The 27697-nt window shown below is 41.5% G+C and overlaps 1 long non-coding RNA gene across 2 annotated transcripts; it reads right to left on the reverse strand.

The window, feature by feature from the left end:
• Positions 1–44: 44 nt before the first annotated feature.
• Positions 45–27469, reverse strand: LOC148330181 (uncharacterized). Of its 2 annotated transcripts, none has more exons than XR_015845130.1 (4): positions 26781–27469; positions 26269–26356; positions 338–435; positions 45–263 (listed from the first exon to the last, which is right to left on the reverse strand). It is a non-coding gene; the product is annotated as an uncharacterized LOC148330181 (long non-coding RNA). The 2 variants fall into 2 exon arrangements; XR_015845131.1 differs by having other exon boundaries at positions 26269–26409.
• Between the last annotated feature and the right edge of the window lie 228 nt (positions 27470–27697).

Here is a 27697-nt window from a genome sequence, read left to right on the forward strand (position 1 = left end):
CAATTTATTTTATTAAAAAAAAATTACATATTTTATTTAAAAAAAATTACAAGTCGTCTGTTAGGTGTAGAACATTCGTGGCCTAAATAGTGAGTTAAATTGTGAGTCATGGTTTTCATAATTTTCTTTTTGAATCTCCCCGAGCACATCACGGGCCCTGATTCGCCTGCCTGAGAAACAAACCAAACAGGACAAAATCCAAGACGAAAACGTGCGACGAAAAGGCTCCACGATCCATTTTGTTTTCGCTTATCACAACAGCCCTGGCACACGGATGACATGACTCGCATGAATACGCCGTTTAATTGGCCTGTTTGGCCAATCTGCTGTTAAATACCTTCGATTCTGCCCGCAGGGACGAAGCTGACCGGCTGGGCCAGACGGATGCGCCGTTGTTATGATCGTGCAATTTCTGGCTCGTCGCACCTCCGTTTCCTGTCGATGTCCCAGTAAATAGAATAAGTACAATTATTAGATGGATGCAAGTGCAACCAATTCGAAGTGTGTTGAGGAGCTTCATTGAGACAAAAGTAGCCCTTTGACGCTATTTTACAGCGACTAAATCACAAACTCTTTCAAGCAACAGCTTGAATCTAAGCCAGTGGTGAGCATTTCCTGAAGCACTGTCATGCATATACGCAAACAATCCCCATGTGTGTGTGAAACCCCAAGGCAAAAAGGTAAGCAGAGCTGCATTGAGTTTTGTTGCTTGCACAGATGTTTGTGACATCGCGAGTCAAAACACAAACGTGTTTACAAGGTCTCGAGGCGTGCGCCGTCGCCTTCTTGGTTGTGATGTGCATCTTCCCTGAACATTTCCAGAAGCGACATTGACCGAACAAATACAAAAGCTAGAACCAAAGGTTTCATGCAACAGAATAATTCAGTTGAGCCTTTCCCATGCTGAGCTGATGTGGCCAAAAAAAAAAAAAAAGAATATTTGGAGGTGGAACAAAAGCCAGCGCGAACCTCTGAGACTCCGAGACACAGTGGGAAGGAAACTGCAGTACGACTTGAAGAAAGGATGAATTTTTCATGAGGCCAGGGGGGCTTCTGCTGCAAGAATACAGGTTGCTATAACACACAGTTATTTAAGTTAAGATGAATAAGTGAGGCGCTAATAAATTATGCATTTATTTAACCTTATTGCCTCAAAGGAGGAAATAATGTTCCTATTCCCTCCTGAATGGCCGCCTACCACGTTCTGGTCTGCTTCCTAGAGACAGACTTCATCAGAAAGATCATGAAGCTGAAATCAACTTTTAAATAAATCATGATTCCGTGAGGGGCAGCAGCACGGTGCGATCGGACTTGGAACGAGGTCTGCTTTTCGAATCTGGGCTCTTTCTTTGTGGAGGAGTTGAGATGGTCAAAATATGCCAAACTCTTGATGTCCACGTTTGGAGTCAAATCCGCTAACTAGCAAGCTAAGAATGCAACGGTTTTGATAGGCAGGTACCTGTGCGGTCGGCATAAAAACAGTCGAGTCTAGCGAGTTTGGGGACGGCGATGCACCTGACGTTGCTGATTTGGTAACACAAAGTAGATTGCACTTAGCATAATAACGCATCTCTATCCGACTAGTTTAGTGTATTTGTCAATTTGGTAGATGTGCTCTGAGTGTTCTGTGTGACAATCTGCGCCGCACCCCAGCGCATCTCGCAATTTGGTGACAAAAAGTAGACGGAATTGTAGACTACCTCAAAGCAGGTCTAACACGCGGCGCGGGTGATGTAACGGGATTTTGGTGGATTTGGTAGATGGATGTGTGTGGTGGTTGTCATCGAGTTCATTCCTAAATATGACAACGGCATGCATCGGTGAATCGGAATCGTTGTGGATCTTAGGAACACCACTCTGACCGCAAACTCTGACCATGCAAAGCGGTCTGACTGCATCACCCGCAAAGGGGGATCTTGCAGTTTTAAGAAAAGTCATTAAAGTTCTGGACCAAAGTGCACAACTTGTCTGTGACGTAATCATTTGTGACAAATCAATTCGTCAGGCGAGCGGATAAACAACTCCTAGTAATCTTATTACAAAAAAAAAAAGGACCCAACTTCTCTACTTTTGCCCCGGGATAGTCTTCAGCTCAGCCGGAACCCCGAGGACGGACGCGCACCATAGATAAGAGACAGACGGATAGACGGTCGTTTCAGCGAACCGATCAACTCATTAGGATTCCGGTGACAAATGCCCGCAGGCTGCCCTGCGCTGGAGGGAGCTCGGAGAACTTGCACCCGCCATCGCTGACCTCATCTTGGCTCATAAAGAGATTCATTAGGATGAGTTAATGACTTTGTTGCGACTTGACAACAGTGTCCTCGGTCGACAGTGACCGACGTTTCTAATGCTCACCGTTATTGGCACCCTTTGTGTTTCGTGTAATGGAGGCGTCTTTATAAAATGTGCGTAGCCGGGAGGAAAACTAACGAAATAGCGTCAAATTAATACGTTTGAAGGAGGTTACTCCAAATCTGCTCAATCAGCACCTTCAACGCAGGTACGGCTGTGTTACAATCATGGCCAAGGTCGCTCAGAGAGTCTCCAGAAGCTAGCCCCTGTAGGACTGTAAAAACTTTGAGAGTATTTTCACTCGAGAAGAATTGTTTTATATGTGACAGAAACCACAAATGAAGATCAGAGATTGTTTCTCAACTTTGGTTGTTCTCAGTGTATGTGGTGCTCCGATAATCTGACCACAGAGACCTGCACAATCATTTGAAGATTCTGTCACATGTGCTTCCGGATATGCGTCGATGTTTCCAAGGAGGAGCGGAGGTGTGTGTTAGCAGAGTCTTCCTAATTTATGCAAAAAAATCGGAATTGGGTAACAATCGCTTCCTTGCTTGTCAGTCCTTGATTGGCTACATCCCGTTGGCGTCACAGTCCACGGAAACATGTATCTTGGAAGTTATCGGCTTTTGAACGTGTTTAATATTTAAGATTCTCAATCCGATGTGGACCTTATCATTGTGACAAAACACTTTAGCACGTCTCAGAGAAAAGGAAAATCTTGATTTTGTTGTTGGAACGTAGCAAAATGAAGACAAACACAGCCAGATTGTCTTCATGTGCACCCGACCTTAAGTGGAGAGTCATACATTTTTCTTCTCTAGCTTTTTTGTTGGATTCACGTGATTTGGACGCAATATTTTTGAGCCGCCTATGATCTGCCAGCGGGCCACTCGAGAATCCCTCAGTAAGCCTCTAATTTCGTGATTCCTTTGCGTTCAAGGCCCCGCAGTCTCTTCCACCGTTCTTAAAGATCCATTTTTGGACTTAGCCCCGTCCCTGATAGACTGAGGTTTGTCCTGGAACTGTTTGGCAGACATCATAGGTGCCAATTACTGTAGCCAGAACCGCATGACTGCGGACCCTTAAAGTCAAAGATCATGTTCGCCTTTTGATAACACAAAATCTCTTGTTTGCTCTTTCAGATGCAGTTCCATTCTTGGCCCCGTTCTGATATTTGGGATGTTGGCGAGCCGGCCGGGGCCGAGGGCGTGACTGCGCACGTGAGTGGAGTTCGTGTCGCGGTTGTGATGTTCAAAATTAACTCGGAAGTCTACAGAAGCATTTTATCTGCCGATTAAAGAAAAAAAATATATATAGTTTCTAATGCAGCAAGCTAATGACCCAAAATAAAACACCAAAAGAGTTGTCAGAGGAAAAAAGTGGCTGCTTTTAGATCGGCCGAGTCAATCACCAGACTTAAACCCTAAGGAGGGTGCATTTTTTAGATAAACAAGTTCACTCATCCACTGTGCTGCACTAGGAACTCAATACAAAGTCTTAATTCCTTTAATCAAAACGATCTGTTCCAATACTTTTTGCTCCCCTAAAAATGTAGTTTCCTTAAAAAAAAAAAAAAACTTTTTCCTAGGTTGTGTATTAGATCCAGATACAACTACACGGTGCTTTGACTTACGAGTTCAATTCCATGACGATGTTCTTAACTCCAAATCACTTGTATCTCAAAAAGAACTTTCCCCATTGAGTTGAATGGAATTAATCCCTCTGCACCCAAAAAGTGGAACATCTTTTAGAATAATAAACTCAGCGCTTTACAGTAATGCACGTATAATAACATACAAGAATAAAAATGGCATGCAAAGTATTCAACGGTTTATGTGACATGCTTCTTCTAGTGTGTGCACATTCGCAATTTAAATAGATTTTATGATGAAACACGAAGACGACGGCCAGAAACTAGATCAATGTTAGTTTTATTAGCCCATCTCTGGCATTTTTATGATCATCAAGCTAATGAACTTTCATAAGACAATGCGAGGTTTAAAAGACAATGAAACTTTTGTATTTACCTTTACTAGTTTTCATGAGACAACTGATGAGACAACGAGGCACACGGCAACACTGGCTGAGGGAGTGGATTGGTAAACAAGGGCGGAGCCTAGAGAAGAGGTTTTTCAAAATTGGCAGATAATGAAAGTCGTTTCAAACATGATGGATGGGCGGCCTCTCCAGACACCCAACTGCTAATTCTCGATAAAAAAAATCCTTGAAGGGATGGAAATGTTTGCAGTACTTGTACAAAACATGCATCGAGCAGTTTCGTGAGGGCTTGAAAGAAGACTTGCGCTAATCCGCAGAAAAATGCCACGACCTCAACTGGAAACACAAAAGCTTCTCGGCATTGTCCGACGCACTTCTCGCAACTTTGTAGTGTTCGTCTACAAGTGCACCTCGGCAAATTGATGCTGGCACTCCGTGAGCGCTCGCCGCAGTATCGGGCCTAATGCCTCCGAAAAACAAGCGATAAGCATCTTATATAACTGCAGGCAGCTGGAGAAAATGCAGCGCCGTTGCTTCAGCGACGCTTCCAGGGAAGGAGGGGGGGGGGGGGAGCGGTGGAAGCCAAGAAACGACTTGCCATTTGTTATTATCGAGAGTCGCCGCCGTGCGATTCGCTAATCAGCCTCTCTCTTATTTCACATACGAGCAATTTTCCCCGACACAATATTTGTCTTGCGGCATGTGATGAATCGTGTTGAAGAGGCAGAAGTTCTATAGGAAATAATTGGTCCCACTCTGCGTGGCGCTGTTAGGCCTTGTAGCTGCAAAGCGCCGCTCGCAGATGTTGGATGAGTAATGGCGTCGTGGGGGACGGCGGCGGCGGCGCTCGAATATTAATCTCTCTTTAACTCTGGCCGAAAGGACAATGCGCAAATGCATCAACGTGGCAATGGGGCTGACGCAGGCACGCACGCACGCACACAGTTCTGCTTTCACGTGATGTCCTTCGTCCGGGCGATCCTGAGTTGGACATGTCACGCCGTGAGCGATGGGATGAGTCAGCTGGTGAGAACGGAAGGGGGGGGGGGGCGGGGGGGCTTCACCTCCTTTGGTGCCCCAACAAGCCAGCAAAGTCGCTACCTTTGAAAGCATGTACATCCTGGGGAATATTTAGAACTTCAGAGGGCCCAAACACTTAATAGGGCCCCCTGGAATGCTACGGGTGGAAAGGTCCACCCCCCCCTCCTCCTTTCTAACACAGGTTTCACCAACTGATGACAAAATAGGTTGACTATCATATTAATTTTTCTTTATTTATTGATTGATTTTTATTAATGTTTTGGGATGGCGTGGGGAACCCCATTTTGTTTGGAAAACGCTTCTCGGCAATATATCCCGAGAGCAGACTGAATTCTGAAGTGGCAATTTACAGAAAATGCATCCAAAGTAAGCGGGAGAAGCTTCATCATGCAACAAGATAACAACCCGAACACATTGCCAAGTTGCAAACACAACAAAAGATTTCACCAAGGGAGAAAAAAATGGAATGTGTTTGACTGGTCAAGTCCATCACCAGACCTTAACCCTAGCGAGCAAGCATTTTTCCTACTGAGATGAAGACATTTTCAGAAACAAACAAGAACTGAAAGAGGCTGCACTCAAGCCCTGGAAAAATATTTCAACTGCTTAACGCAGTTATTGCAAGTAAAGGTTATGCTGTCAAATATGAAATGTGATTCACTTGATGTTCACTTAATGTCCGATGTTTTGCTCTCTTGAAAGGCGACTGGCTTTAAACTAAAGGTGCTCCGTCAGGAGTTTTTAAATGCATCTGGAAGTAATCAAAACCATGAAACAAAAGTTTTTCTGATGGGAATGCCAAATGTCCTCAGTATACAACAAAAACAAGCACACAAACATCCAGGTCTCGAACAAATCAAGTGTTGTGGGGTGAACTCTTTACAGCATAATTTGCGGGTTCTGCACCAGATACTACAGAACCTTTTGCCAGCCCGGGTGGCTCACGTTCATGCTGAACATCGCTATAGTCGTCCTCGGTGTGTTTCGACAACTCAATGTAACAGACTTGGAAGCGGAAAAGATGGACAGGGAAGTGCAAAAAGCCCATTTTCATTCAAGGTCCTTTGCGAAACCTTCACATGTTCAAAAGTACGCTTCGGATTCAGGTGTCCCGTCTGGGCAAACGTGATTGGACTCGTAAAACGTGTCAGATGGAAATAAACAGTCTTCGCTCAATGCTTTTCATCCTTGAGGTGGGGGAAATATATTCCGCTTTTTTGGAATATTTCTACAATGTATTAAGTTTTAACTTGCTTTTTTCCGACTTTTGGCAGATCACTGCAACATTTCGGCGGCGCAACGGCCAATGTTAATGATTGGAGATGTAACCTTTTGCAGTTGACGCGATTTATTACTCATTTGACGCACAGAAAATTACATAAAGTCCACTTTGCTACTTTAATTGGAACAATATTAGAAGACGACGTTTTGACGGACGTTTTTCCCCATCGTCAATTTGTGAGGCTCAATCAGGGATTAAATATTCAAAAGTAATACATACAGCAGAATGGTGTGATCTGACTAAAATAAGAAAGTTTAGTTTGGATAAGGAGCAACACATAAATGAAAGATTTGAATGATAAAGTCAATATTGGGAACAAATGCTATTTTTACGGTGTTCAAAGTAGTTTTAATGGCTCTTAAATTGTATTTATTAAATATGCAATCAGTTCAATTTAGCAGACGCTCTCAGACCGGAACACGGAAACGGGTGAAGTCGTCTTGAGAACGAGGTTCGACGTCCTGTAAATTGAGATCTACACAACAATAGGTCTCAAAATGATATATTTTAATCAATTTGACTTTGCAACGCGACAATTATTTTATTGACATGTAATCTGACTTTTACGTACAACGAACATGTGCATTTAAAACATTTTGGGGTTTAAAAAAGGCCATTTTCATGAACACAACAAACACAGAAAGAGAAATTTATACATGACGGTAACTAGTTTTTAAAACGAGAACAAATCGCCCCCCCTCACAAACCTCCATAATGTCCCTGCATTACTACAGTAATCGCTTTTATTGTTTTGAATGCAAAAATTGAATTTTCTGTCATGTTTCAAAATGTCAGTGTACATTGTGAAGAAAATCGCAAATTAAATCTAAATCGCAATAAAATGTTTACCTAAAGTTCAGACCCAGTCACAATCAACATATTGAATCATTATTCTGCTCCATTTTCATGATGATATCAACCCTGCTACCATATGGCATCGTATGGCGACTGCATAGACAACACTACGGCACATTTGTGACGGCACTCCACCCCCGCCCGTATTCCTATCTTCAGTTGCGCTCTCCAGTTAACCGCAATGTGGACATCCGAATGACAGCTTGACTCCAAAATGACTCAAAAGTTGGCATCTGACAAGACTCGATGAATCCGGTCATGAAGTAATTTGCGCACAGTTTGGTTAAAACGCCCGCAGATGCGTGTGCCAACACGCTGCTATTTATAAGCATTCCCCACGACCTCCTCCCTAACTTTCACGCCAAGAGACGTCAGGTGAGAGCACGGAGGGTCCTCGTCACCGTGGCGCTCGCCCCCTCGGCCTGTGCCGACTGAGCAGCCTGGACGACGGCGTACTCACGTAACAACACGGCCCACGGCAGGCTGCTACGCGTCACTTCACCGGGTGAAAGGCGCGGAGAGGAGACAGCTTAGATCTCATTAGCCAATTACTGGGGCACTTCATCAACATCCACACCGAGTGCGGCGGCCTCGGGCCCTTCCTCACTCCCACTCGCCGTCGACAGCCGTCATCCTCGCTCTCGTCTCGCTGAAGAAAGAAGGACGGACATCACGGTACAGGTTGAATTACCTAACGCAGCGTTCATGTGATGAACATCTTTAACAAGCATAAGGATGATTCGTGAGAAATGAGCGAAGAGAATAATAGGTGTGACTGTTTTTTTTTTCTGTTTTAGCAATCATTTTAATTAGTTATTACCAGGGTTGAATTTTGATAATGTAATTAATAATTTATCTGTGTAACAACAAACAATATTAGATTTACTACACATGAATGTTTTGGTCTTCCAGGTTAGTATCGTTGTTTCATGAAATATGGAAAGCCGACGTGATAAAGCCACACTTTTGTTGGGATTATTTTTCATAATCTGGTCTACGAATTGATTTGTGTTTACAGCACACTTGGTAGAATTTTGTAATAAATGGTTTGGATCGCAATTCTAAGTTATTAGTAGGTTAGAAACTCTAATTGAAGCAGATAAACTCATATTAATTCATGATTCATTTGACTTAATTTTAGCGTAAACATAAGAACAAAACAATTATATATAAAGAATCAGATATTTTTATTGTAATATAGATTGATTTGTTGCTTGTTTGTTTAAAAAAAGTGGGAAGACCTTGAAAAAAAATTGCAATGACAGAAAAAAATTAAAATAAATAATAAATAAATATATATATATATATATATATATATAAATATATATATATATATCAATAAGATGGGTAAATAGAGTACATCTATATGTGTATTTATTTGTAATTATAAACCAGTTATAATTAGTAAGAGTTAAACACATCAGCATGGAGGAAAATCAAATCTCATGAGGTGGACGAAATAGTGACTGCATTATTTTGAATCCATTTCCAGTGGCAAGAGTGTCTGTGTGTAATTGTGCAACATCTGGACAGACTGCTCATTAAAGATGCTGTTAAACGCTCTGGAGATGTTACACACTCACTGCCAATTAAAGCATTTAAATTAAAGTCAGCGTCAGGCAGCTATTTGGCGACACGATTGTGACCTGAGAAAACCTGCGCAGAATCAAACGCGGATTCCAAACACCGGCGTGAGGCTAAAGAGCGACACGGTCATCTCCTGAGCCGTCTGGCTTCAAGATGTTTATCTTCAGCATCCAATCAAAGCCCAACACGGCTTTCCTCTGCCTGTCAATGTCGCCGTGGCGGCTCCAATCTGTGCCACCTGCCTGAAAAAAAGTAAATAAATAAAAAAATATCTAACTTGTCTCTTCTCGTCTCTTGTGAAGAAACAGGCCTCACTGGAGACAGAGGAGCGGATTCTCTTTTTGACGCTTTTAGTGTGGCATCTCCAAGAGAGGAGGCTTTTTTTTCTTCATTTGTGCTTGCATTCAGACATTGATAGCCCCACATCGGCCATTACATAATATTTGTAAATAAAAAAACCCTGACTTCAAGGTGGCAAGAAAGCGATCAACTAGTTCTGACCTGAATGGAAAACATCGACATAATCTTGCAAATATATAATTTAAGGCTTTTCATTTTCCCGTGGGTGAAGATCAATCGAGTGGCTGTCGTTAATATTTGAACAGAGAAGATCCCAGGATGTAGTCGCGACTCTTGAACAGACAGACTAGAAACCAAAGCACAGTAATCATCATCACCATTATCATCATTTTCTCCCAGGCTATGAAGAAAATGTTCGGTTAGGTGGTCTTGGTGGAATTCAGCAAGACATAATGGCTACCCACCTGCTAGCTAGCGATCCATTTCACCTTTCAAAGTACACATCCGTGCCAAATAAGAGCAATTAAACAAACATTTATTAAGCCAAGGGAGCCATGAAGGCTAAAAATAAAATGATGATAAATTGTGAAGACAAAGTGGGTACCGATAAAGAATCAAAAAACAAACTTGGCAGACGGACAATTCATATTTTTTTTTTTCATCTAAATACATTTGTGTGACAACACGGTGAAATAGTCTATACAAAAAAAATTAGTTGTGATTCAAAGAACAACCCCAATGAAAAGGTTACATAACAGATGGATCCGTCGCGTCGCTACGAGGGAATCGCCGTCGAAGGATTTATGTTGTTGCCCGCTCGGCGTTTGATATTGCCATTGTGAGTTAATAGTGTGTTGACAGCAGTGACACTTGTGTCATTTTCCTTTTTGTAAAAGCTCTTTGACAGCCATCTGCCGCCTCATTCTTCTCGCAACGCACACGCCTGTTTATCACGTTTATCATGAAACGAGCGTTGCGATACGGTTGTTATACTCGGGGAAACGTCACGTCGCATGTAAGCAAACGCCGCTGCTTCAGTTTACTGTCACGGTGTCATCAAATCTAATCACAATTGAATCCTTCTCACTTATTGGAAAGTTTTGACAATTCTATAATTGAATTGTCGGCGATGGCAAAGCGAGCATTTCTTCGAGGAAGAAAATATGATTAAAGTATAATTAAGTTGTTAATACATCCAGCGAGAAACACTTTGGTAATTACGATAGCGGCAATTGTTAATGTAAGGTTTCCGGTCCGTGTGATGAATTCTTCAATTAGCCAAAAGCAACAGAATTAAAAAGCCAAAGCTGGGGAACACGTTTTGAGTGAAATAATTGCTTTCATATTTGCGTGGTCAGCCGCTTTTATTTTTTTCGCCAGGGCGAGTAAACAAAGTGAGCTCGATCGTGAAGTCGAGCGTTGACTTCAATGGCTATCAAAGTGGCGGCCATGTTGTTTTGACAAATACAGAAGCCGCGTTGTGCTAACGCATCTGCGAATACAATAACGATCACAGACCTCGTTGTTAAAAAATGCATGTGGAACAAGAATAAACAACATCCGCTTACGTCACGGGAAGATGAATGTGCGGTTATTAAGACATCTGTCTTGGCTTGAAGCACTGATTCAAATACATAAATACATTCATCTGGTGTCATGTCCTGTCAGTAGCTTATCAATGATGTCTCCTTGGGATCGCGGCTCTCACGGCATCACGCGAGTCGACGTCGACTGCATCTGTCATTAACACCGAAGCAACAATATCCGTCTGTTTGCTTCTTGGGGGGTTGCCACTTCTACAGAGTTAACCCTAGCCATACTGCTTCTCAAATTTGATGACGCACACAAATCGAGGACAGCTGGTTGTGGTGAGCGTTTGTATGATGAGTCTCATAAGTCATTCGCCACAATAAAAAAAAGACACGGGGAAGAGTTTGCGACGAAAATGCGGTTACCAGATAAGCTAATAGTTAGCATAGCGTCTACAGTCAACCCCCACACATTGACGGTTCAATAGTCCCGATTCTGTTGAGATACATTCGCAACTACTCCATAAAATTGAAGCTGAAGGTGTTGACTTGAAGTGTTTAATGGCTGTAGTTTGCAAAGTCGTAAAAAAAGCAGCAATAAATTATCAAAGGCACACGAACCAACGACTCACAAGGGATGCTTGTCACACACAATGGGGTTGTTTGTCTCAATGTTATTTCAATGAGGAAACAAACACTTTTACACAAACGGATCAAGACAACGCGTATATATTTTGGCCAGCCTGCCGTTTATGACAGGATGAGGAACAAAGCAAGTTGACATTCTCGCCCCTCACTAAAATGTGAAACGCTACTTGCATTTGACGTTTACTGGTAGGGATGCGAGGATTACTTCTCCAGCTAACACTCGCTCATTTATTGTTGAGCAACAGTGCCAGTGTTCTGCAATTTAAATCCAATTCAAATCCATCAGTGTCTTCATCATGAAATCTGGGCTTTTGTGTAATGTTTCTCAAGATTTTTCTTTGTAGAGAAAAAGAGAGAAAATTGAATAATAATCTCACCATGATCCCAAAGAATCTGGTGACCAACAGCAACCGGAATTTCTTCCTAGCAAGGCTAACAACTAAGTGGCAACGCATTAGCTAGCTAATAAGGTCAACTATAGCGTCCCCTTTACAGTTTGTTTCAGGTAACAATTATTTTGTTGAAAAGACACTGTGTTAAAGCCCAGAAGAAAATTTCTCAGTACTCACCAACCTCAAGTTCAGCTGTTTTACTCCAGAGACTCTGTAGGTACGTGTGGATGCCATTTCCTTAAATCTACCTCCAGCAATTTGAAAGACAGCGCCCTCCGGTGGCAAGATACTCGCCATACTGAGTGACAACCAACCCTGCTTCTCTCTTTTTCTGTGGAATTTCTCCTCAACTATTTGCGAGAAAAAAAAACTCACCTATTCACGTTTTTGTGCTCTTCCTGGGACACACAAAGATGCCACAAGGTGCTGCCAAACCCTTGTTGGACAGTCTGATCGTAAAAAGTCATCCCTCGCCATATTGCGTTTCACTTTTTGCGATTTCACTGTATCACAGATTTTTTTTAAAATGTAATCGTACATATCAAATTTTTTCGCTATATTGCTGGATTTTGTGGTGATCATTTTTTCACGCGAATGCAGACAGATGTTTGAGTATAAAATACAGAGACAGTGAGGACAAAATCCGGTGTGAGAAAATCACCATGTATCACTCCCACAGTTTGCTCGTTTACATATGTAGAGTACATTATTGATTTCTGACTTTTACAAGAGAATGAGAAGATGATGCAAACCCCAGAAAGCGGCTTTTTGGTACGCCGCAGCGTCAGCTCAGCCGATACAGACAACTTTCCAGTCAGGAGGCCGATGTTTAAACCCATGAAGGTTTAATGTTTTGCAATGTTTACGTGGACTTGACCCGGAATGCCCACTAATGGATGATAATGGCCTCCTAAGATAAGTTGTTTATGTTCCTCTTGGCTTGTAACAAGATAAAATGACATGTTCCCACAAAAGTCAACTTTGACATGAAAATCAACATAACTCATCGTTTAATGGCTGATTTAGCCGCCCATTTTGGACCTGCCTTAATCAATCAGTGCAAATGTAACTTTTATTGGCAATTATCTGCTGATCAAAGGTGCATGGGTCATGAAAAAATGAATGGCAAGTGGCTTTTTCCTTTAATTGCATGTGTCAAAGGGCAACACTTGAAATAAAATCATGCTGTTATTATTATATGGTGTTGTGTCTGTTGTCTAACCTTAATTACATTAGAAACATCTCTCGGTGCACCACCAAACAAAAGCATCACACAAAGTATGTATAGATCTGTATATGTTTTATTTATTCTGGATAAGATAACTTAAACCCAAAAATGCTGAACCAAACCGACTAATAATGAAAGTCTGTTAGCTCATTGCTAGCACGTAGAGACGGCTACTTTAACACACATGAAGCAGCAACACCTGTCACAGCCATATATTTATTCAATTTTTTTAGTCGACTATAATGTCATGAAAGTCTAGTGGGAGGCGATATTTTTGTCAGCAGAGTACAGTTCAAGTTCTATGATGAATTAAGTTCTGGTTAGCACATAGTTGTTGTCTACGCGTTCAAATTTTGACTTTGGCCTCATTCTTTGCTGCCAGTCCCGAGGTACCACTGCTATGAATATTTTAAGACCGGCAGTTATCGGAGGAGCCAATGCTAGCTAACTGCTATTCTCATCCACCAGCATCTTATTTACTGTAGAACAACAACTCAGCTGTTAGCCAATGCGCTTGAGATAACAGATGGCAATTCCCTATTCCCAATTTTGTTGTCAGAGTGAAAAAAATAAAAAATACAGATCCCAGAAGATGACCAGATCATTTGGTGAGAAAGCAGCCACTGCATACTTGTTGAATGAGCTCCCGCGCTGAAATCAGTCATAGAAAACTGATCTTGTTCATTGACTCCCTCCACGAGCTTATCAGTAGAAGAACCGGAAAAACTAGAGCCCTGTGGTTGGAAATCTCTTGTTTAGCTTCATGTTTTTTTACAGTACACCCAAATCATGCTTAGCTGTTTTCTTGGCCCTCTCGCTGGGTAGATTTTGTGCAGATTTGGTGAGTTTTACCCAAGGTTGGGTTAACTATTTTGACCCAGCAGATTTGGTTGAAGATGAAATTTGGGCAGGCTGAAGAGCTGAATCTGGTCACCATTCTAGATGGCTTTGTGTACTACAATTGCAGTAGAATTGAATGTAACATTCTTGGGAACTGCGGGAATCCCTCTTAAAATTGTTGGGTCAAAAAGAACCCAATTTTGGTCAAACACTGGACTGACCCGCTACTTGGGTCAATTTCACCCAACTCTCCGGGTTGTTTTGAATAAAATCCAATTTTCTTTTGTACAAAACAAGCGAGGAGATTGGGTTATTTTCATACAAAAAAATCCAAAGTTGGGTCAAGTGGCGGGTCAGTCTGTTTTTTGACCCAAAAAAAAAATGTGTTTTTGTTGACCCAGCAGTTTTAAGGAAGCTGAATATGGACTTGGACCTGGCTTAGAAAATGTTCCCAATAATTTGTATTTTTTTATTTGTAACCACAGCTATTCTGATAACCCAGTAACCCAATTCTAGGCATCTTTAACTAAGCAATATGAGTCATTTTTTGACCTCTTACCCGACCAAAACCAACGTGCAGGGTCAAATCCTCAACCTCATGCGCTGGCTACCAGCATTGGCTTGGGCCCAGCGTTGGGTTAGCTATTTCACCCATTTTGGGTTACTTTTAACCCAGCATAGACGAAACCTCAACATGACCGCATCATCTTTAATTTTCATAAACATGAGCTAAAAGTTTACCATCTTGTGGGAAACTGTTGACGTTCACTCTTGCATTTCCCCACCGGAGCTGCGCTCAGAACACTTAAGCAGGACTTGCTGTTGTTGTTGTGGTCATTAGGAAACTCGTAAACACACTCACTCATGCAGATGATCCCATCGTGTCCCCGCTGGAAGTCTTCGGCTCTTGCTGCATCGTGCGGACCGGCTGACGGATGGATCCGAGGGTCCTCGTAGCTCTCCGGGCCCCTCGTGCTCGTCCTCTCATATATATTATCGAGTCCAGATTTCAATGGCTTGTTGTCCAGATGGATGCCTCGGGGGGACTGGCCAAGGAGGCCTGGCACGCATCGGATCATTCTGTTTCTGGGTTGAGAGACGCATCGTCTCCATTCAGGGTGCGTTTTGGAGTTATGGCCTCATTATTGTGACGATTACGTGCTGGTTTTGGCCGGTGAACGCGCACATTTCACAATCATCAATAAATGACTGCGTGGGGATTAACAGAGAGTGGTTTTCATTTTGGGCCTTTCAGTTGGGTCTCTATAAACATTTAAAGAAGGGAACAGAAACCATAAAAATAAATAAATAAATAAATAAAAATCACTTGAAGTAGCAGTCAACTGGGGCAAATCACGAGGTGCTTTCATGCTGCCTTCCTGGCAAATTGCCACTTCGGAAGTTTAACAGTCGAGCCGGGATTTATTTGCCAGTGTCTGTCAGACGTATAACGGCACAGTGCGCTCGTGGTTTGCTTGTCTGCCTCGTAATTCAAATGTTCGGTGTTGAATCTCTGCTTTGCTTTGTAGAGTTTACAGGAGAGGTGCAATGAATAATCGATATGCAATCGAAGATTAAATGCATTAATAATTATTTTTGATAATTGCTGCATCGTTTCGATACCATTTTTAATTTCAAATTCTCCAATTCAACGCAATTTCATCTTCTTAACAATAAATATTCTGGAGCAGGCTGATTGTGTTAAATCAAAATAAAATAGTTGTGTTTACTTTGGAAAAGCTCTAATCAACTCTCTACAAACATGTGACGGACCAAACCAGCAATTGAATCAAAATCAATTCATATTTGTGCATTTTCTGCACAGTCAATTTGAAATAATGCCCAGTTGTTCAATAAAGGGATGAAATTAAACATAAAATAATCGTCAGATTAATTGTTGATTAACATAAATAAATAATAGTTGCAGCCCTAGTTTACAGAAGTTATAAAAAGTCTACATAACGCTGTTTGAATGTCACGTGTTTGTGATGAGAAAAAAAAAGAAAAAAGATCATGGTTTAGATGTTTTTAATATCAGAAACACTTGGCAATTGAGTGCGTAGACAGTCCCGCTGTTTCGACGCAAGAAAAAAAAAATAGGAAATATTTCACCACAGCCTTGTCTTCTGTTGAAAATGATTGAACGTCATCCTCCGTAATCCTGCTTTTTACGCCTACATAGAGCAATGGCTTTTGGGTCTCTTTTTAATGTACATCTTTGGCCATGAATATTGATGTCTGTAGCGAAAGGACGAGTTGAAAAATGACATTTGTTAATTGTAAACGCAGAGGGATTGCTATACAATACTTTTTGGGTTGATAATTGCAAATATTGCAGATATAAATATTTTTGATAATGAAATACAAACAACCTTCAACGGAACAATTCGCTTCTGTTGGCCTGCTCTCTCAGTGGCTGCTGCTGTTTTGAGGAATAACTCGAAGACGAGAGGACGTGGCACTAAATGCTAAATAGTCAGCGATTGCGGAACGTGTCTCGTGGCAAATCTTTCTCTGAGAGTAACCTCGCGTTACCTCCTTAATTAGAATGCTAATAATTAGCTGTTTTAAAACTAACTCCAACATCTGATTATTGCGATTCGTGCGACGGAGGACGTCTGGCAGTTCGCCGCGAGGCATTTTCCCGTCCGAGCCGAACGATCACAAGCCACATAAAACTCAAAGCCATTATGTGCACCAGATGGAATTACATTTAGCATTTGAAACTCCATTAAATACACCATGGCATAATATTAGGCTTCCATTTACACGGGCGGCGACGACTTTGAGTAATAACTTAACTTTGGATTAGCTTCCGCCGTGAACCGTGTCGGATGTTAATAAGCTAATGTACAATACGGTGCCAGCATCCTTGCTTAATGGCGCCACGTCTTCCACCTTGACGTTTCATCGTATCCTAATTAATTCCCAACGCATCTGCTTCGCAACCAAGGACAGCTCATATTTCTAAATGAAGGATTAAAAGATTTTTATGTGATGAAATGTCCAAAAGGTTAACAATTAACATTAACACCACATAACAGTGTCCGTAATTAGACATAAAAAAATATTAAAAAATAAAATAAAAAAATTATATATATATATATATATATATTTATTTATTTCCAGAATTTGAACATGCTGTATTACTGTGCATATTAATTCCGTTTGTCTAACACTTTTTTTCCCATTTGTTTTTCTCCGACCGCAACCCAGAAACAAAAAAAAATATTCCTTTTCCGTTGTTTTATTAGCCGCAGTCACGTTCTCATAATTCCACGTTGCTTAATGTTACCATAGCAAAAGCAATTGAGGCGTGCGTGGAAGTGAGTGATATTATTTGAAGTTCCAATGCGACAGGAGCAAGAAAGACGTTGAAAGAAGTGCAGCACTGCCCGGCGAGCTTAAATGACTCCAACAAACGAAAAGTGAAAGAGAGCGTGGAAGACTAACGAGGAAGGCTAATCAGGAGAATGGATTGGCTGTCTGCTAAGCGCCGGTCCGCTCTATCAGCATAAAATAGAAAAAAAAAGTGGCCACAAGAAACACAAACAGGCTCTTCAGTGAGCGCCAAGTATCGCCATGGCAACCAGCCACCATCCACCTCCTGTTTTAGCTCTTCTCTGCAAATCTTATTTAGTGAGTATTTCATTAACAGAGGTTTTAGTTTTTCAAAATGGCTTCCCAGTGCGGTCCTTTTGAACTGTGCGCCTCTATTAATTAGGGAAAGCGAAAGCCCTCTTGCAATTGTTTATTGTTATTATCTTCCGAGTGCCGACAAATAATCCCCTTTAAGGGGCACTCAACAAGCCCCAAAAACATGTCTTCTGAGGATAAATTTAACACCCAACATCAACTTTCACCAAAATTCTGCGGCCATTTGGATCATTAACAGGATGTATAAAAAAAAAACTCATTACAGCAGTTTTAAAATCGCTGCATTGGCTCTCCGTGTGTTATAGGATTGATTTAAAGGCGCTTTTATTCGTATTTAAATGTCCTAACGTTCTTATTTTACTGACCAGCTTTTATTATATCAACCCTTGTGGATGCTGAGGTCCTCCGGCACCGGCCTTTTAATTGTTCCCCGGGTGACAACAGGGAGACTGTTACCAGGGAGGGGTCTTCTTTTTCTGGTATATTTGGGATGTTTTTATTGCATAGTACTTTGAGTTCCATTTTTAATGTATGAAAAGTGCTATAAAAAAATTCTAATGGAGGCGGAGGGGGGTCAACGGTGTAATAGGAGGCGTAAATACCCCCAAAATTAAAATGAATAAAAATGAAAATAATTTTTTTTTAAATTCTCTTTGTGGTTTTTCACTTTTTTGTCCCCATTAACTGGGAAAAATGAGGGATTAATAAATGCACACCTGTTTAAAGGTCAATTACTTTGTGTATTTTTGCTATTTGCGACACAGGGCAATCATATTAAACTAATTGCTCTTTACCTAACCTTTGAGCCAATTAAAAAAGTTGATGGGATTGCATAGCACGCGAGGTTGTACAGAAGAGGCAAGGTGACCTCAGCAAAATCTTGGAAGGATGTTACCTGGTTTCAAATGGCCAAATCACTGCTTTTGTGAACACTGAACGTGTCGTTGGAAATGTTCAGCGCGATTAGCTCGTCCAGTGCCTTCCACGAGTTCCTTCCTTGTCATACGGGACACAAACTGAAAATGATTCCATGATTCATGTCGCTTGTATCTATTCTACTCGTTTGCGGCGTGCTCTTATAAAACGTGTTTATTGCGATGCGGCGCAGGCCAACGCTTTTTAATGAAACCTAACAGAAATACCACAAAAACGGCAGAAAGATCAGAGAGGCTTTACGTTAGATCATAAAAAGAGAACCGATGCAACAAACATGAAGTAACATGTAGCCAGCGGCATGTGATCATTCCAAGTCGTCAAATTATTGAAGAGAAAAAAACGAGAAAAAAAAAAACACTGTTGTGAACTGAAGAACAGCACACACGGCCGTATGCTTAAAACCAGAGGGAATTAAAGCATTCAAAAGTGGTGAAAAGACTCCAGGGACGGAAAGAGAGCAGAAAAATGAAAAGAGAAGATCCTGGGCCATGTCCTTGTCTGTTTGTCTGCTTTGTCCTCCCCACTTCGTAGGCACTATGGCCATGCAGGACGTGCTCAGTGCAATCAAGCATACAGTACATTCAATTGATTAACCAGAAAACTTGCAAAGGCCAATGGTTCATCTTTTTCTTCTCTTTTCATTTGCTTCAAAGTTCAGCCATACTCACGGTAAGGCAAACGCCCTAGAAGTAGACAGTGGCCTTTTTCGACTTCCAAAAAAGTACACAGGTGTCTTCAGAACACATCTGTGACATGCTTTTATCGAAATAAACCAAGGATCAAGAATTAGGGCACATTTTACACACGCATTAATTTTTTTACTGTACAAATTCAAATTTGACCGAAATATTTTGGGGGGAAAAAATGCTGCAAAACGAAGAAAATTTTGTAGTTTCTACACCAACGTCCAACAACAGGTACTTGATGATCAAAAACAGGCTGACGACAGAGCTCTGTGGAACACCAGTGGCCATGAGCCATCACACTACACGACTCGGTTTTCATTTGAAATTTCAGATTGAATCTAAAATGCACTATGACCTCTACAAGTGAACTACATTGGACCTTTTCTAAACTTTAGATAGCACACGTCAAACGGTTCAGGGTTTCAGTATTTTTCACACAACTTGCTGTTCACAGTAGGGGTTTGATCCAAATTGAAAATACTTATTTTTACAGACAGAACCTTTAATATTTATGTTTTTTTTTTTTTTTTAATCAAGGTGTTCCCTGCTTCTTGCCCAAAGTCAGCTGGGATAAGCTCCGACTCACACACTATCCTAATGAGGATAAGTGGTAGAGAAAATGGACGGATGGAAGGGCTAATAAAGTTAATTAGATGGAAATGAATGGAAATGACCGGAGAGTGAGGTCAGGTTTCCTAAAATATGAGGCACACGTGGAAAGAGGGGGGGGGGAAGCAATGAATTAGCGAAAGTAAAATAAACGGAGGCCTGATTGGCGTTTGTTGCCGAGCGATAATCCGAAATGACTTGTTGCAAAATAGCCCGTCGGCCAGCATTGATGGCCTCCGGCGGCTCACGATAGACGCACAAAACATTTCTCCTGGCAAACACGCTCTTTGAGAAACCAAATGGGTGACATGCACTGACGAGTGAGTGTGACAGGCTTGACAGCTTACAACACAGATGCACCTCTATCGGCCCAAAATAGACGTGGCGGCGGCGGCGGCATTGTTAAAAGCATTGTTTTTTTTACGAGACTCCTGTGCCATCTCGTATCAATTTGGCCGCGTGTGTGCCTTTCCCAAACAGAGCGCGTCTGTGTTCTCCGACCATGACGGGATGCGTCAAACCACCATCAGCCGCATCACTAGACTCTTACACTGGACTTGACGTGACCGTGACTGTAATTGGATTCAATTTTATAGAAAATATTGACTGAAGTCACACACTTGCATGATTCAGAGAGGGTTTAGTCGACTGATGTGGCATAGAGACCAACGTGGGTCCAAAAAAAAATCTGGAAAATAACAGTGGGGAAAAATTTGAAAAAAATCTGTTTGTTTTTTCTCCACTTTACCCTTCAGATAAGCAAAATTCTACTGATTGGATGTCGTAAGAAGAGCCGATTACAATTGGACACATCTACAGCGATGTAGCAACTTGTTTGTGCAGTCACAAATGAAATAATGCGGTGAGCGGTGTGTGCGGCTCCCGATAGGTCAGTACTACCAATTAAACGGAAAGTTAGCAATTAAGGGAAGGATTGATGCTGGCTTTTCTCCTAACCTGGTAATCATGGGCATCCATCTTGGTGTTTTTGTTAGTAGGGATCCTTACAGCTCAAAAACTTGACATGATGAAAAAAAAAAAAATGAGATCAATTTTGGATTTGGTACCCAAAAATTAGTTAGAAACAGACCTGACTGAATAAAAATCGTCTACCCAGTGTAATTTACTGCTCTCACATGCTTTCATTACATTAAGAATTTTTAAAACACATTTTTAAATTACTGTCACATACTTGTGGTTGGGCATCAATTGAGTTACAAATCTGATGAATTTATAAGTTTAGGCTGTATTTTAGGAAATATTTTGGAGTCACATCAAAACTATGCATGAAAAACATAATTCCGTCAGTGTTTAATAAAGTTTTTTTTAGGTTATAATATTTAGGTATGAAACAACAATCAAGGTCATCTTATCCGTTTTAGCCGAAGCGAAGTTTGAGTGACCAGAACGTCTTTAACCAATTTTCAATCTCGGCTCATCTGTTTAATTTTTTATCAGTTTTCGTCCCAAAAGCAGCCAGTCCTGTAAGTATGTCACAACAGTCCCCAAAACACCATCTGCCGTATGTTATGTTGGATAGAAATGCTAAAAAAAAAAAAAAAAAAAAAAAAAAAAAGAGCTAAACATCTTCCACGTGCTCACAATGCAAGTCAGGCAAAATCAGCTGCAGATATTTTGCGGCAAAGAAAGCGCGATGGCGCTGATGTCATCGATGCCAGCACAATAACTTTTAACATGATGCCCTCATTATGATTTGATTACTTATTTATTGCAACAGCTGCACTTCTTTTTTTTTTTTTTTTTAACTCCTGCACTTGTCATTCGCCATGCTGAACGCGCTGCTTTTACGTATGCATTTCATTAACGGCTACGCTGGACGGCCGGTGGCTCGTCATCACAGGGATTAATTCATTTCATAGAAAATTGACGTCAAGTTTCGAAAGCACTTGTTTCATCAAACACAAAGCGTGTAGAAGTTAATTGTGTGCAAAAATGCAACAGTTGACCACAAAAGTTGTGTACTGCTAAATATTTTTCATTATGATTTTTTGGGGCACAAAAAAAAAAAAAAGTACAACTTTTTGCAAATGCGTACTGTTGCGCCTTGGCTGAGGTCTGCGCTAAGTGGAGTTGGGCTTGCGTTTGTTTTTTGATGACAACAACCTGAACACGGCTCTTCAAGCTGGTGTGAGCTAGCAGCTGGGAGGAGCAGATGGATGTGAGCAATTTTGGCAGCCAAACACGCTGACAATCAACCCAATTTTCACACCCAACATCCAAATATTTTCAAAAAACAAGCAGCGAGTGAGAGCCATTCTTCTCTCTCTTCTCCTTTGGCTCGCTTGACTCAAGTACGAAAACTGGGTTTTGATGTGATGATTTTGGATTTACACATATCCGTTTTCATTATCTATGACTATGTGCGCATTTTAAGGGACACGAATGGATGCGTTGACATCGACTAAACACTCGAAACGACTCACCTCCGCAGACGCTGAAATTGCTCGTAAATAACTCCGATCATCAACTTGGACAAATATTAAACTTTAAATAGCATTCACTCCACATGGGCTGACAATTTCTCCTGTTGATTGAAATGAGGGTAACCGCTATAATATCACACTTTATTTTTCTTATTAAAGCCTTTGCAGGCCATATAAATTGAACCCTGGCAACTCTAAATTTTGAAATATTTTTTTATATATTATTTTACTGCATAACATTTTTAAACAAGCCAGAAAAGTGGACAGAGGACCTCCGCTATTCCTGCAGGATAACAACTGAGTCAAACAGTGAAGAGCCTTATATTACTGACGTACATTCTACATATTAGAGTTTGGAGGGATCTAAAATGACAAAAGAAACTTTTTTTGTTCATTTCACCCTCTCATCGCTGGCTAATCATAATGTGCATATCAACAAAAATTCGTATTCACACCGAAGGGCAATTAAGAGGCTTCATTGAACCCGACACGCATATTTCTGAAAAGTCATTTAGTGATACAAGACCTGAGTTCGACACAAGGACATGTTTACGTGACTTATAGCATCTGCTGGAGTTTGAAGGAGAATTTATAAAAAGTCCATCTTCCTAAAAATCCAATTCAGCAGATGGGGCTGAAAAATCTATTAAGAATTGATGTATGAGCAAGCAAACAAGCGCTTTTGCTAAAAACAAACTTTGGCTACTTTTGTCTTTAAACGCTGCGGATGAGATGAATGTTTATGCTATTGCATGTTCAACACTATATGCTGATCTTGCGGCAAGAGTGCAATCGTCTTTACTTACTTGGCCCCGGCAAGCAGCTCATTAGCTGGCTGTAATTTAAAAGCAATAGTTGGATTATAATTACGCCAGCATGCTGCTTCAAGACACATCAGGTGTGGAGTGGACATATCGCTCACTCACTGGCTGTGCTGAAACATCAGCGCATTCATTTTGCAAGCTGTACCGAGAAAAAAAAAAAAAAAAAAAAAAAAAAATCAATAAATAGATTAAATTAAACAAAATTCTAGAGCGAGCGGTGTTGCATTCATAACTTCCTCGGAAAGTATGAAGAAATCCTCTTGAAGTGAGGCTTGGCGTTTCCACCGCCCCCCCCCGACAGCACTCGGCCTTTTAATGAGTCGCCTCTCTGCGGCAGATCGTCGCGTTTCAACATCATTATGTCAGAGTTATTGCCGCAGCTGTCCTTGCGTTCGAGTCGGGGTGAGCGACAACAAGTCTCCGCAGAGGCGGCGCGACTCCGAGCTCACTTATGCGGCCCAGGAGAGGGGAGACTAAATGAGGAGGCCAGTCAAGTTAACTGGCACGGCATTACTCTCTTGACGAGGGCCGTAAAAATGCGGCAAATTAGCTGACTTGAATGGAAGCGGCAATCGTAGGACGACTTCAGCTCGGAGGAAAACCTCCGCCCGGAATTGGATAAACTATTTTCTATCCGTGTTTGTCCTCATAAGGCAGCTGGAGATGACTTTTGGTTCACTCTGGACCGGTCGCCAGTCAATCGCAGGGAGCCCGCAGAATAAACAAAAGGCCAGTCACACTCACATCAAAGTACAATTTAGCGTTGCAATGGAGGCGGGGCCTATCACCAACGGCGTGCAAAAAGAGGAGGGGGCCAGAAGGACCCCGGGCATCCACAGCAAAATAAAGGACAAAATGTTTTTCTAATGTACTTTTTCAAATTAAATTAAATTTTGATTTTAATTTAAATTAAAATAAAAATTTTAATCCAATTAAATTAATTCACATTTTAAATTAAATTTTACAATACATTAGTTTAATTAGTAATTCTAAACTGTTTGTCTTTAAGTGCCTCGTGATTGGGTGACGAACTGGCGTGTGCGTCAGCAAGCTCTGCTAGCAAGCTGTCTCACTTTTTAAATATCCACCGAGTTGCGCCATGGGATGAATGCACACTTTTGATTTAGCCACTCTGTGAGATATAATGAATGTGCTACATTTATTATTCATGTCCCTATAGCAGCTCATGACTTTTATTATCATGTGTGTGCGTGTGTCAGAATCCTGCGTAAGCACTTAAAGCTGGACTACATGTATAAAAGATGGTGTTGAAGGAGAATTTTAAACAGTTGCCGAGAGTTAAAATACGGCAAAACTGCAAAGCACATGCATGCCCCTATAAGACAGCATGGATTACATTTTCCCTTGGGGAAGCAGCACTTCAACACCAAGCTGCCATATTAGACTGGCAAAACTCATTGCAGCTCTGCTTACCTTTCGGCTTTGAAATGACAGAAGGGAAGTGTTTGGGGTTGGGAGCGTTTTTGCTTGACAAGCTTGATAGTGGCTCAGGATGTTCGCCTTGTTGATCATGTGGGCGGAGAAACTCAGTGCGTGGGAGGTTATTATGTAAAGGAGGCCCCTACTGTTAAGTCACAGTGGGTTGGAAGTGACACATTTGCAGAAATGGGCAAACTACTAAAGAGTTTAAAGTTTAAATTTACAGTTTAGTTGATTTAGAGTTAGTGGTTAAGTTAAGTTACGGGAGGGTTAAATTTTAGGGGTTAAGGTTCTGGTTGTACGACGAACGCTCACTTTGTGGTTAGGGGAAGTTCAGATTTGGATGAGTTTAGGATTAGGGGTTGGACTTTCGTTTATATTTATATAAATGTAAAAAAAAAATAATAATCAGTTTTCCACAATGTGCCCCATTTAAAGTCATGTTGGCATGAGTATAAAGGCAACGCGGTTCCAACGAATCCCAACCTTTTACTCTTCACAAGCCACATTAGTTGCTTGCTCGCATTACCACCGAGCCCCGGCAGTCGAGTCAGGCCGATCGGCTGCTCGCGGCGCCTCGGAGCGCTCCGTCCCTGCACTCTCTGTCACGACAAATATTTAAAGGCAAACGTGAAGCTGAGGCAGCAAGCAGCAGCTGGATCGGAAGACATCATTTAACGCGCTCGCAGCTGCTACATCGCCCCCCTTTGCCCTGCGCGGGAGTGTGAAAGTTAGGCAAATGTGGTCGGCGGGCCTGCGACGATAAATATTTTAAGCAGAAAACTTCGCCTCGTCTCTCTGCATCACTTCACGATGTCCCTCTTCCCCTCGCCGGCTCGCACTTTAAAAAAATAAAATAAAAAATAGCAGCGGCGACACAAAAAGGCAGCACTCATGAGGACAAGCTGCATGAAAGGGCTGCGGTCGACAGGTAACCTTTTTTTTTCTCACTGCTGCCCGACGCGCCGGCCGCTTGGCACGGGCCTGTGTCGCGGCCGCCGCCTCGGGGGGAGAACACGGCGACGACGACGAAAGGGAAGTGGACAAGCTATGAAGTCATTGAGTGTGTAATTCAAAGAGCGTGTGAGGTGAATATTTGACGAGAGCTGAGCACATTCCAAATACATCGACTGAGTATTTTTTCCTACCTTGTTTAAAAAAAAAAAATTTAAAAATCCCATTGATTCTTGAAGATTGCACCATAAAGAACTAGCAAGGGATGTAATTTTAAAAATGTACAATTCTTATGCCCTTCACCTCTTCTATTTTGCCACAGGCATCTTTGATTGGTATTTTCAATGATGCATTGAATTTGGGGGTAGCTTAGTTAGGCATGTCAGAAAAGAAAACATAATAGCGTAACGGGGGTTATCTACACAGCACTTATAGAGCACACTTATAGTGGTAAGTGCACAAATGCTTTTCTATAAACTTTTATTTCTAAGGGGATATAGATTAAAAGAAACCAAAATGGACTGAAATTATTTTTTTAAATAAACCGATCTTAATTCATTACAACTATGCATGATCACCTTTCACTTCCCTCAGTGTCTTTTGTTTTATCTTTAACCTTTTCTTAAAAATCAATTCAGAGCTCTGAGAAAATAAACAAAATTAAAGTTCATCTACTCGGTTATTGTGTTTTTAAAAGAGCGAGTTATATTTCAACTTAACTGTTTGACGAGAAGATCGGAACAATGGAAGTCTTCAAGGGTGGTGAGATGTTCCAATGTTACTCCAATGTAGGCCTCTTGTCGTTCGACTTTTTAAAATCACACATTCAACAACAAACAGTCCATCAGATGTTTTCAGTCTCTGGAATAAGTCGTGAGATATACCAAAGAAAAAAAAACAACTATCTGCAGAAGCAAAGTATATTATTATTCCTTATCAAATTAATACGGATTTCTCATTCTCTTTTAACCTCAACTATTGGAATTTTTAACAATTGAGCTGTTCTGTGCAACTATCACATAAAACCACTCAGAAATATGTAACGCAATTTTCATTTTCAAAATACATTTAACATGGTTAGTACAAATATCTCATCATGAATTCAGCATATTTCAATACGTACAGCAAATGACAATTCAAGACGTTTGACAAAATGACTTTTACAACTAGTAGCTTAGCTTAGCATTATTAGCATCATTAGCTATGCACAGCGCATCAAATAATGAACTCACCGTCATCTGCAATCCTTTCAAATGTTATTAAAAACAGTTGTTAAACTCTCTTTCCCAAGCTAAAAGTCAGCCTGACTGGAAGAGCAAAGAATCTTTTTAGCCAAAGAGTTCGACACAGGTGCTGACTCATTGTGACCTGGACGGCCAAGGTCACAGGCGAGTGAATCATCTTGTCAGTCGACATGCACTTGGCCAAGACGTCCAGATCTCCTAAGCACACTTGATGGGAAGTCTCCTCCGCTGCCTGATGAACTTGACACTTTTCCACCTCTGTGCCATTTCTGCGAGGGCACTTTTTACGCCAAGCGTCACTCTGCATCAGCGCGGCGGCATCTCGCAGGAGAGGCCACACCTCAGCCTCTGCTGACGTGTCCCGCAACATCGTCGGGTAAATTGACGAAAACGCGGAAGGCCGCCCCGACGTGACAACTTCTCGTGAGCCCAAATAGGCTATCTGCCGCGCAGATGGACGGGGATATTAGAAATAGTAGCACATACCGACACAGCCAATCTGGAGGGTAAATTTTCAAAAGTCATGAACTCTCCCATGTTTATTCCGCTTTTCCCCGAATCGCTCGAGTCTCAATGCGGGGATAACCAATCTCACTTTTCAGAATCAATACTCCCCCTTGCGATTGAGTGGCGACCGATGTTGGCCCCGCCTCTCGCCACAACTCAGCTGGGCTCGGCTCCAGCTCACCGGGATAAGCGATATAGAAAATAAATGGACAATAAATAGTCAAGACAACGCCCACCCATTCCTTGATCAGCAACAGTTGTTTCACATCGCTATTAATTTTGCGGTGGGCTACTTAACCCTATTTTCTTTGCCTTGTAAAGTCTCGTGAAAGGTCAGCGGGTGCAACATTCCGTAGCGAGTGGACGATAAGCCAAGCGAGGCATCCGTCCTCCTTTGG

Source organism: Idiotropiscis lumnitzeri, chromosome 9 (genome assembly GCF_059441095.1).
Source record: "Idiotropiscis lumnitzeri isolate Australia: NSW breed Sydney's pygmy pipehorse chromosome 9, RoL_Ilum_1.0, whole genome shotgun sequence".
Lineage (NCBI taxonomy): Eukaryota > Metazoa > Chordata > Actinopteri > Syngnathiformes > Syngnathidae > Idiotropiscis > Idiotropiscis lumnitzeri.